Source organism: Peromyscus maniculatus, chromosome 3 (assembly GCF_049852395.1).
Source record: "Peromyscus maniculatus bairdii isolate BWxNUB_F1_BW_parent chromosome 3, HU_Pman_BW_mat_3.1, whole genome shotgun sequence".
Classification (NCBI taxonomy): Eukaryota; Metazoa; Chordata; class Mammalia; order Rodentia; family Cricetidae; genus Peromyscus; species Peromyscus maniculatus.
Window position 1 is genome coordinate 25,060,326 of NC_134854.1, and position 12,818 is coordinate 25,073,143.

Here is a 12,818-nt window from a genome sequence, read left to right on the forward strand (position 1 = left end):
TAGAATCATTTTGGTTCGGTTGTTTGGTTTGGATTTGTGGTTGTTGGGGGTTGTGGGGAGAAAAGATATCACACTGTGGTCAGGCTGGCTTGGAACTCTCCATATAGTCTAGGCTGGCTTCACCTTCTCAAGGACTGGGGTGACAGTACCTGGCTAGCGTGCCCAGCATGTATGGAAGGATGACCGGAGGGCCTCTTCATTAGCTTTCACTGAGGGTAAGATAGTACTCATACCAGAGCTGGCCACACAAGAGACATGTGACTTAGAAAATGAACTATACTGCAGGAACCTTCAAGTGTTTCAAGTGTGCATAATTTTTAATTTTAAACATATTAATTTTAGGACACATTATGAGAAAAAGAAAATATTAGACCTTGTTGATCCGTTTCAGTTTTTTGTTTCTTTTCTTCTCATTTTGTTTGTTTGGTTGGTTTGATTTTTTTTTTTTTTTTTTTTTTGCAAGTCACTTCAAAGTCTGTATTAATCTTCCAGGGCATTATAAATGAGTAAAAGATTATAAAACTCATAAAGATGAATAAAACATCTTCACTACATAGGAATTTGCTAACAACTCTGAGAGAAATACAAATGAAATCAAACATGTGCCACAGCATTCTTCTTCTGCACAATTAAAAGGAAACAAAATCTCGCTCAGACCCTTCGCCTGATTACAGTACTTTCGGCAACCTTTCCCAAGACAACAGGGAAGGGTGTATGAGAAGCAATGATATTAAAATTTTCCTACATACTGAGGAGTTCTTCTGTCTAGTTATGAAGCCTGATTGTCTGGGGAAGAACGCCTGTGGGCCACAAACTCCAAAATAGCACCAATCAAAACTCTCTTGAATGAGAGATCTCTGGGAAAAACATGGTTAGAAACGCCTGCTCCTGGCTGGACTAACACACAATGTACAATGGCACATGTTTGGAGAAAGGCGTCTCAAGCACTAAGGTCTGCAAAATGTCTGTTACGGCCATGGCGGAGGGAACTTACAGCTGTCCCTACGGTGTACATGAAACATATGGTCTTGTAGGTAAAGATCTCTTACCTCTCCCCTCACTTCTCTCTCTCTCTCTCTCTCTCTCTCTCTCTCTCTCTCTCTCTCTCTCTCTCTCTCTCTCTCTCTCTCTCTCTCTCTCTGTGTGTGTGTGTGTTGCTTGACGCAGGGTCTCACTATATAACCCAGGATGGCACAAATACAGCGAAACAACAATTTCATTCTTTTTTTTCCTTAAAGTTTAGACACTTGTAACACTTCCAACAATGAAACTTTTCCCAGGCACATGACATATTTAGCAAGAATACTTGGTACTTTAAATACAAACCTTGAGGTTTCTAGAAGCATAGACCACTGCTTTTGGTTCTAATGCCAACATCTAGTCAGTATTTCGGAGCTCACAACATCCCTTCCTTTTCTTGATTGATGCAATTTGCCACACAAAAGAAAAAATGTTGTTGAAAAAAAGTTTCAAGGAAAAGAATGAAACTTCACTGCTCAGTTACAGAAGAATTCAGGTTGTGCTTTCCTGATTCCAGGGTGAACATAACGTTTGAAAATTTGCCTCAGCCAATTTTTAAAAGGCAGCACTGGCATTCAAACTTGAATCAATTATACCAAAAATAATCTCATACAGTCACACTAGAGAGTTTTGAGTAAAATATCTCTCAATATTTACATCTAACTAATTAGTGGGCTTGGCACACAATCACCATACTCATAATATGAACCTGGCTATAATTTCTACCAAGGAGATAAGCATAAGACACATTTGGCAAAGAAGGTGACCACACACACACTTGATATCACCCATGATACAAAAGCCTGTGCTAACAAAAGCTGAGTCACAGTCCCCAGTGAGAAAACGAGGTTACGCAAAGTTAAAATAAGGGTAGAAACAAGTGACTACTAAAAAATGTCAGAAAACGATCATCACTCAGATTTATTTTATTTGAAATTGCACATTTATGCCAAATTTGAAACAATATCAAAGTATGGGATTTTTATGTTAATGCACAGGGTATATTCATTTAAAAATGGGAATGGGCAGTACAGAATCATATTTACTGATCTTGAATCTGTGTGTCCAAAACAATTTAAAAATTCAGGTAATACATAATAAGAATATATACAAAAACGTACATGCATAAACATCCACAGGTTACATGTATGTGAGAAGAAATCAAATGTCTTCAAAGACAATACCACGCAGCACTGTAATCTCTGGGGTGATGGACAGTACTTGTGAGTAAGCATTGGCCAAGTTACACAAAAGCAAGTGATAATTCTCATAATTCATTAACTAAGCAAGGAATATGCCATGCCCAAGTTAGATAGGAAAGGGCATATACTCTTCCTGAAAAGAGTAATATAGTATTTGACATTAGGCAAATCCTACAATATTTTGTTCACTAGTAATATGGTAAAACATAGGAAGGATATTAAATCTGTATGTATATATTTGAATTAGATTTTTAAAAACTATAAAAATTTAGTAACTTTAAAAGAATGCTATATTTTATTAGATTTTTTTTTCAAAATTAACTTTTTCAATTCTTGCTATATTTGGCCTTTTTGGTATCACGTCACATATTTGGATCTTTAAACCTGAACCCCATATACTAACTGTATCTTCAAAGGTTATCATGGGCTGGAGAGATGGCTCAGAGCTTAAGACCATTGGCTGTTCTTCCAGAGATCCTGAGTTCAATTCCCAGCAACCACATGATGGCTCACAACCATCTATAATGAGATCTGGATACAGGCATTCATGCAGACAGAACACTGTATACATAATAAATAAATAAATCTTTAAAAAAAAGGTTATGACACCCTTGGCAAAAATGAAGGGTTAACTGATAAGAACAAATACTACACTTGATCTTAGCCAAAAGTCTGAGAAGCTGACCTACTCTGATGATTGGATGGCCGAATACCCTAATTGTCATGATAGAACTCACATCTAATGACTGATGGAAGCAGATGCAGAGATCCAAGGCCAGGCCCCAGGTGGAGCTCTGGGAGTCGAATTGGTGAGAAAGAGAGGAGGGATTGTATGAGCAAGAGATATTGAGACCATGATTGGAAAAAGCACAGGGACAAATAGCCAAACTGGTGGAAACCCATGAACTGTGAACCAATCGCTGAGGAGCCCCCATGGAACTGGACCAGGCCCTCTAGATAAGTGAGACAATTGATTAGCTTGAACTGTTTGGGAGGCCCCCAGGCAGTGGGACCAGGACCTGTCCTTAGTACATGAGCTGGCTTTTTGGAGCCTGGGGCCTATGCTGGGACACTTTGCTCAGCCTTGGTGTAGGGAGGAGGGGAGGGACTAGACCTGCCTCAACTGAATCTACCAGGCTGAGCTGAATCCCCAGGGGAGTCCTTGCTCTAGAGAAGGTGGGAATGGAGGATGGGTTGGGGGGAGAGCAGAGGCAGGGGGCGGGAGGAGGGAGAACAAGGGAATCTGTGGCTGATATGTAAAATTAAATTAATTATAAAATTAAAAAAAGAAAAATTTTAACTACAAAAAAAAATGAAGGGTTAAAATCTATTTATAAATTAGCATTCATAGTTCTTTGCCATGGATAGGTTCTTCAAAAAATAGAAGAATACTAAGTTTATTATATAGAAAGGAAAAAAGTATATTCAGAACAAAATAATATAAAAGGAAAAATGGAACCCAACTAAAAAAGAAAGAGATGGGCCTGGATACAGGAAGTCAAGTACACTGGTGTCCAATGCACAGAGCTGCCTTTCAATGCACCAACACAGTCGGGACGTTAGTTCTCCGGATCCCAGGCCTCCAGAGAAAGGGAACAGCACGGCCATCAGAGTGAGGTGCTCAGCAGCTGGGACAAATCTTGAAGGTGGTAACCGCTCCAGGTATTATTCCTAGTAGCTAGACAAGGACTTACTTAAAAAAAAAAATATGGTCACCTTCTCTCTGTATCTGCCATACTCTCCAAGGTAGTTTAGTGAAAGATTACTCTGAATCACATGTGCATACATACATATACACATGTGCGCAGGCACATTCACAATGCTGTTCTGTGGAATGTTGAAATGAAACTGGAAATTGCCTGCTACAATGTTAGTATGTGGCACATAAAATGAGAATCTTGCTGCAGCCCTCGGGTGAAAAGCTGCCCATTTGCCTGTTACAGATGCTGTTATCAAAAACAAGAATGATCAAGTGTCCTTCGGCCCTTTACATTCTGCCTGTCAACTCACAGTACTGCTCAGTGGGCTGAAATCTGATTTGTCGTTATAAATGAAGATCATTGGTCTTTCGTTTTCTTCTAGTAAATACTAGTGAATAATCATATTCTCCCCATAGTTCCTTCCTCTTGCAATGCTGACTTTGTCTTATTGTCAGATTTAGATGGCTTCCTTCAACATATTCTCAAATTTCTAACTAGATTACTAACACTGTCCTCACTGCTTCTGCTCCTTATCCAAGTAAACCAGATAAAGAACTAGAAGGGGGAGAAAAGACAACCAACTTGAGCTTCCAGATGCCCCGATCATGGCTGAAATAGAGATGGCTAACTGGGGCTCCAAACTAGAAAGCATGTAACACATCAAGGAAAAATGAAAAATCCCCCATATGGAAAGTTCTTACTTAGCAAATAGTTGCCATGACTAATTAGCTTTTTAGTTCCTGGATTATGATATGGAGATGAAGCATGGGCATCTGTTGAGAAATTAAAACGAGAGAGAGAGAGAGAGAGAGAGAGAGAGAGAGAGAGAGAGAGAGAGAGAGAGAGAGAGAGAGAGACAGAGACAGACAGAGACAGAGACAGAGAGACAGAGACAGAGAGCTAGAAAAGAGTGTAAATTACTCACTGAACCTAGAATTTAACTCACAATACTGAAGCTCTGTCTCAAAAAAAAATGAGGATTTAGTGATGTAAATGCAAAACCCAAAGGGTATATAGTCTGAATAATGGTTTTGAATTCAGGCCACCAGCTAGTTTTCTACAACATGAATGCATATTGCTGTGTACACCACCACCGCAACCATTAAGACAAGTCATAACAAACAATAATTAGTGAAGATAAATATTTCTACTGAAATAAAAAATCCTAATAAAGACACACTTCAGATTTTTTTATGTCTCTAAAATTTTAAGGATTTGATGGTAATGTAATCACTGTTAATTTGAGTATCTTCACTCATGTGACCTTTGTCACATTTAATAAACGTAACAATTGATGGATACCAAAATGGTATGTGCTTCACTGCATTAATGTGAACAAAACTAACAAATTATGCAGTGATTTATATAATCACAAGCTTAAGAATAATTCATAATTAAACTTTTTAAGATTTCGAGATAGAGATGACAAACAGAACACATATCTACTTTATACTCTGTCAAAGCCACATATCACCACACTTTAGATGCTCTAAAATAAACAGTAACTAGATTACCACAGTAAGACCCAGAGGCACAAATATCACAGTGTCAGTGAGGAAAGTCTAGCAGCAGTACTGTTTATATACAGAAGTGTCGGGGGGGGGGGGGACATTCAGACACAGGAAGTCTACAGATAGAGGTTAACTGGAAGTCCTCAGTAGCTAATTAGTCCTTAGATCCCTGTCCTAGCTGTTTACAGACAGACCCTCTTCTTGAATACAAAGAGGGCATGTGAGCTGAGAAATCAAATTAAGATCAGATATCATCCACAGTAGGACCTCTCTGGGAACTGTATACACACTACACCTACATACATATGCACACACATACCTTTAATAAAACTTTTCAAAAGACATATTTAAGAGACAGTAAAAAAGTTTCATTGTATGTTTAGAAAGAACAGAACTGATTTTCTTAATGTAGAAGGTACAAGGTGAAGATCTCTGTTTCCCTAGTAAACTTAAAACTGAAGGACTCAGTCTCCATGCAAGTGTGACAATGATGTCATCACAAATATATGCCTGACACCCAGAGTGGTAAATACACACCTTTACCACAGCAAGGACTGCACACTGATTTAAAAGGTGATGTGACCCGAGATAAATATTCACATAAGAAACAAGAAATAACTACTTTTAAACAAGGAAACCCAGGCACGGTGACATATGCCTGCAATCCCAGGGCTTAGAAGGCAGAGGCAGAAGGATCAGCAGTTCTGCAACAGCCCCTGCAACAGGAGATTTTGTGTCAACACAGACACACACACACACACACACACACACACACACACACACACACCTGTGCACACACATGGACATGCACAAACACATGCACAAATGCATGCATACATGCACATATGCAAACACATACACACACAAATGCATGCACACATTCACACACATACAGGAATACATGCACACACAGCAAACAAGATAAAGGAAGTACACATTAAAATTATACAAATTTCTCAAGTTACTGTGAAAATTTGTGGACTGTTATTTCCACTTCATTTTGTGTGCTATATAGCAATGTGCACAGTCCCACTTACAATTAGCTAACGATGCTTTCTCCAGGTATTTACTGACCTAATTCAAAGGTAACTGGAATCATTGATTATCTTTATTGTGAAGATCTTGGGCACATTCAGTAAATAAAAAATTTTCTTGCACTTATAAGTAATACTTTCTCTAGTTCCCATTTTTGATAGTTTTATTCTTAGTATGTCACTTTCCTGCCTTCCTATACCTTAACATGCACAATCACGTAAGCTTGTTATTTTCTTAAGAAATATAAGTCCAAGTGGATCAAAGACCTCAACATAAATCCAGTTACTCTGAACCTGAAAGAAGAGAAAGTAGGAAGTAGTCGTGAACTCATTGGCACTGGAGATCACTTCCTAAATATAACACCAGTAGCACAGACACTGAGAGCAACAATTAATAAATGGGACCTCTCGAAACTGAGAAGCTTCTGTAGGGCAAAGGACATGGTCAATAAGACAAAATGACAGCCTACAGATTGGGAAAAGATCTTCACCAACCCCACATCTGACAGAGGGCTGATCTCCAGAATATATAAAGAACTCTAGAAACTAGACATCAAAATACCTAACAGTCCAATTAAAAAATGGGCTATAGAGCTAACAGAGAATTCTCAACAGAAGAAGCTCAAATAGCTGAAAGACATTTAAGGAATTGCTCAACATCCTTAGTCATCAAGGAAATGCAAATCAAAATGACTCTGAGATACCATCTTACACCTGTCAGAATGGCTAAGATCAAATACACTAAAGACAGCTTATGTTGGAGAGGATGTAGAGCAAGAGGAACACTCCTATACTGTTGGTGGGAATGCAAACTTGTACAGCCACTTTGGAAATCAGTATGGCACTTTCTCAGAAAATTTGGAATTAATCTCCCTCAAGACACAGCTATACCACTCTTGGGCATATACCCAGGAATGATCAATCATACGACAAGGACACATGCTCAACTATGTTCATAGCAGAATTATTTGTAACAGCCAGAACCTGGAAAAAACCTAGATGCCCTTCAGCTGAGGAATGGATAAAGAGAATGTGGTACATATACACAATGGAGTACTACTCAGCAGAGAAAAACAATGACATCCTGAGTGAGGTAACCCAGACTCAGAAAGACAAACATGGTATGTACTCACTCATAAGCGGATACTAGATGTAAAGCAAAGGATAACCAGACTGCAACTCACAGCTTCAGGGAGGCCAGCTAGTAAAAAGGACCCTTGGAAAGATACAGGGATCGCACAGCGACAGAAAAATGGATGAGATCTGCATGAGCAAACTGGGTAGTGGAGGGCAAGGGTTGGGGTAAAGAGCGCTTAGGGGAGTGGGAGGTCCTAGCTGGATCAGGAACAGGATGGAAAAATAAGGAAAGAGATACCATGATAAATGAAGACACCACGGAAATAGGAAGAAGCAGAGTGCTAGAGAGGTGTCCAGGAATCCATAGAGATGACTCCACTATAGACTATTGGCAATGGTCGAGAGGGTGCCTGAGTTGACCTACTTGGGTGATCGGATGGCCGAACACCCTAACTGTCATGATAGAACCCTCATCCAGTGACTGATGGAAGCTGATGCAGAGATCCACGGCAAAGCCCCGGGCGGAGTTCCAGGAGTCCAATCGAAGAGAGGAGGGCTCATATGAGCAAGAGATATTGAGACCATGATTGGAAAATGTACTCAACAACTGGCCAAACTAGTGGAAACACATGAACTGTGAACCAATAGCTGAGGAGCTCCCATGGCACTGGACTAGGTCCTCTGGACAAGTGAGACAGTTGTTTAGCTTGAACTGTTTAGGGGGACCCCAGGCAGTGAGACCGGGATCTGTCCTTAGTGTATGAGCTGGCATTTTGGAACCTAGAGCCTATGCTAAGACACTTTGTTCAGGCTTGGTACAGGGAGGAGGGGACTGGACCTGCCTCATCTGAATATATCACGCTCTGCTGACTCCCCAGGGGAGACCTTGCCTTGGAGGAGGTGGGAGTGGGGGGTGAGTTGGGGGGGAAGGCTGGGGGATGAGAGGAGGGAGGACAGGGGAATCCGTGGTTGATATGTAAAATCAATAGAAAATCTCTTAATAAAAAAGAAAGATAACAGTATTTCTGGTAAGGAAAAGAAAATTAAAACTGTTTTCCTTTCTTTCCCAAGAAACCCTCTTTTTTTTTTTTTAATATAGCTCTTATCATCCCTGTGATTTCTCCACTACTAAATGCCTGTGGTTTAAATAACAGAATTATAAAATGAGAATTCAAAATGAAAGCGAAACAAATCTACAGAGACAGAATGTATTCAAACAAAATGGTCTGAAATATGGTGGAATATGTATATAACTGTTTGTAGATAATCATAGATTCACTTCCATCTTAGATCATTGAACCTAAGATCCTGAATTAGGATTGGGGGCATGCAATACAGCTGGCAACCACATGAAAGGACACCACAGTGTAGAACATAAGTGTCACACAAGAACAAAGAAAAAGCACTACAATCCCAACATCCAGCACAACAGTGAACACACAGCTGATAATGACTGAAAGAAAAACTACAATGAGTTATTAGATGAGAAAAGTCACCGGGGGAACGAAAGAATAGAAGTTAATTGACTTTGTTTTACCAATTAGAGAAAATAGGGAGTTCATCAGAGAGCACTGATTGAAAGCTAGCTTGATGCCTTTTCATTTCTTCAATTTCTCCTTGTGGTTCCCAATCCTTGCATCTCACACCGCCTGCAGTCGACCAGCCACAATGCCCAAATCTGTTCTTCCGCATTTGGTACTCCCTTCTGAGTGACAGCTTTCCCATTCAGAATATGTAATCACTAGCATAACTAGTTCTCCATATATAAAATAAAAACTTCCTTACAATCTTTTATAAAGGAAAGTCTTTGAGTCCAAGCCAGGCTGTCAACTGTTTTCACCAAGTTGCCAAAATGCCATAGTCCCACCACACATGTAGAAGTGTGGCTGCAATTGTAAACTCAAATAGCTTGTGGACCTACGTTGCCTAGCGTAAGATCACCAGGCTTACTACAGACACAAACATGCATTTGGTTTACTCTGTATGGGTTTTGTTGTTGTTTAGAGGCTCTCACCACAGAGTCCATAGTGGCCTTCAATCTGTGATGCTCTTGTGTCATCCTCCCAAGTGCTCGGAGTGTGTACCATCATGCTAGGGTGAGTAAGGGCTGTGTATTTGTACCTCTAGACTCAAAAGAGAAGGGTCTGTCAAGACAGCCCATTTATGCTACAGGACAAATCAATCAATCAATGCTCAAGTGAAGGACCATAAAAAATTTAGTTTATGAAAAATGGTGCCAAATGAGACAAGTTTACATAAAAGTTGTGAAACTTGGTCCTTTGCTCACTAACTTGGAGAAGCCTGGGTTAACACTGCAACCAACATGCTTCATGAATCTTGATGGCAAGCAGAACCTGTCTATCATACCACAGACTCGAAAGATGACAGGAAACAGCTACTGGAAAGCGCAGGAAGTACATGAATGAACCTGGTTTTTCTTTATCAGCAAAACAGAGGGATCTTATGAGTACTCCAAGGTTCCAGTAGGGACCATGACTTCCATGTACTAAGACACTCAAATAATATTTTAGTGCAATGCATACAGGACAGGTTAGGGACACACACACACCCAACCTACACTAAATTTCAGATATGATTCCATTCATCCTGTTGAATGAACACATTTAGTGATAAAGTGTCCCTTACACTCTAAAACAACAATTTTAGTTTACTAGAAACAGAGCACAGGAATGTTCTTTCCAAAATGAAGCTATAACGGGCCTCCTGGAAGTCCAATACTTGGCTTCCGTAGCCTCTCTAGAGCACAGGCACTCTTACTGCTGCTGCCTTGTCATCTCATTAGCCGACCTGTGTCAACTCTGCTTTGCTCCAGGTCCTGTCAACACACCCAGCCTACACTGGCTATCGTCTGCTGTCACATCTCGGTGCCAGCTCACACTGGAGCAAAGAAATTACCACGCTTGTTTTACATGAATCATTTGTAAGTAAATGTGCTTGCACTGTCTTTTTCTACATAAAGCCAAACTGTCCTTTAGGAAATAGCCAAGTATACTGTTTTACACAGAATTTACCTTGAAAGATAGACTCATAATTTCATCAGACTACTTTCTGACCCTCGATCGCATCATTTTGTTAATTACAGATACTACCTATGACAGACACAGATTGGTCAGGCACATCATTACCACTTCTTTATCAGAATCTCTAACTCAGACATAAGGCGAATGAGGTCAAGGATAGTCCAGTTCCCTCTCCTCAATCATGCCAAAGCATTAATCAATAGGTTTGGGGAAAGCTGTTGAAGATGCATAAACAGAAAAGCATGGTGATCTGACAAGCAGGATTTATGGCCATTCTATTTGTTCAGATCTCATTAGAGCTCTCAGAACAATCAAATCAAATCCTAGGACAATCAAATAATACATAATGAGAATGAAGATGATCAAGACAATGTCAAAATACAGTTTGGAATTCTGCCAATGGTCTTATTATCCTGTATATCTATAGATGCAGAGACCTATTTTAAGGCATATTTTAAAAACTAGATTCAATCTCAACTATCTACAATTTAGATGATCACTCAGAGGTCATAAAGGGAGGATATGTAAGTATGTCACCTGTGTTCACCTCATATTCTTATCTGTAACTGCGTGATAAAGTAAAACTAGTGTCTGCTTATGAGATGGTTCAGGGAGCCAGGGGAAGCATGTTCTATATTGGAATACACTCTGTGCTCTGGAAAAACCACTGCTGTGCTTTGTAAATTTACTTATTTACTTTTTTAGATGGGGTTTCAGTATATAGCACTGACTGGCTGGAACTCAGGAAGATCTCTATGTCACCATGAGTGCTGAAATTAAAAGCATGCACCACTATGATCAGCCTATACTGTGAATCTTGATGAGAAACAGGACCTGTCCACCGTTACAAAACACTGGACACAGTCCTGTGGGGTCCTGTACAGTCAAAACATGACATGTGACTTCATTTCAGCCAACTCTATAGAAACAATTCTGGCTCATTATTGGATGAAAACAACCCAGAGAAGCAATGAGGCTGCAGAGGTTATTTTGACATCATTAGCAAAGCAGTGATATCTATTAACCCAGGGAAGCCATGCAAGCAATTGAGTGATGAGTCTGTTTTTAACACTTCTGGTGGCAGCAGGTGCTCAGTGCAGACCTCCCTGCCATAATTCTTGCTCTGGTTCTGACTGGCCAGAGTCACCTGACATCTTTCTTGTTTTTAAAGTCCAATCATCAGGGTTGCTATCCACAATACCCCCTACAAGCCCTGCCTGTCTGAGTAGGCAAGGAGAAGTTCTGTTTTGCAATAGGGAACTCTGACTGGCATGTTCATTCTGAACAGAGAGTTTCTTTAATTCCCCGGACACAGCTATGGAGCTGTAGCCATGCATTGTCTGTAGCTGCTCTAACTGCTCAAGCATCACACTCATTCTCTGTTTTCTACTTAGAAGCACATTTGCTTTGATAGGAAAAAAAGTTTAAATATAGGAAATACCGCTGGAATGTAGATCAACTAGGTAGAAAAATGAAATATGAGTTAAATGATGACTTATGAGTTAGTGATAAAAATTTTCTCTCCTCTCTCTGTCTTTCTCTGTCTCTCTCTTTGTCTCTCTTTCTGTCTCTGTCTCTCTCCCTCTCTCCCTGTGTGTGTGTGTGTGTGTGTGTGTGTGTGTGTGTGTGTACGTACGTACGTACACAAAAACATTTCATCAGATTTCTGATGTACCAGGTAGTCTGCATTAGAGTATGGTGGTATTTTATTTGTACTGAAATGTGATTTTATTTGTATGTTAATAAATAAAGTTGCTTGGGGGTCAGAGCTAATAGCAAGCCATAGCAGAACTGGGCGTTCATGGCGCATGCCTTTAATCCCAGCATTTGGTAGAAGAGCTAGGTAGATCTCTGTGTGGTCAAGGATACAGCCAGCATTGGAGACACTCACCTTTAATCTCAATACCATAAAAAAACCTGGAGGGCTGTACATACAAGCAGTGATGAGGCAGTCATGTGGGGTTTTCAACCAATGAGAAGGCAGAACAGAAAGACTATATAAAGACAAACACACAGGAAGTAGGTCCCTTTCGGAGAGGTCTCTTGGCTTAAGAGGCTAGCTGCAGCAGGCGGTAAGGCTCTTAGCTCTGATCTCTTGGCTTTCTTCTTTGCATTGGTTCTGTGTTTTTATTTAACAGGATGGTTGGTAACATCTACGCTAGAGAGGTAGTCACTGCCTCAACTTGGCTCACTTAGAAATCAGGATGAATTTCATACAAGGGCATGTCCTCAG

General features: G+C 40.1%; 1 protein-coding gene and 1 non-coding gene across 7 annotated transcripts in view; both read right to left on the bottom strand.

The window, feature by feature from the left end:
- Window positions 1–12,818, bottom strand: part of Cdk14 (cyclin dependent kinase 14) — a 557,745-nt gene that overhangs the window by 287,809 nt on the left and 257,118 nt on the right. The gene's annotated exons all lie outside the window — the stretch shown is intronic.
- Window positions 2,723–2,906, bottom strand: LOC121828452 (U2 spliceosomal RNA). Its single transcript, XR_006070918.1, has one exon. It is a non-coding gene; the product is annotated as a U2 spliceosomal RNA (small nuclear RNA).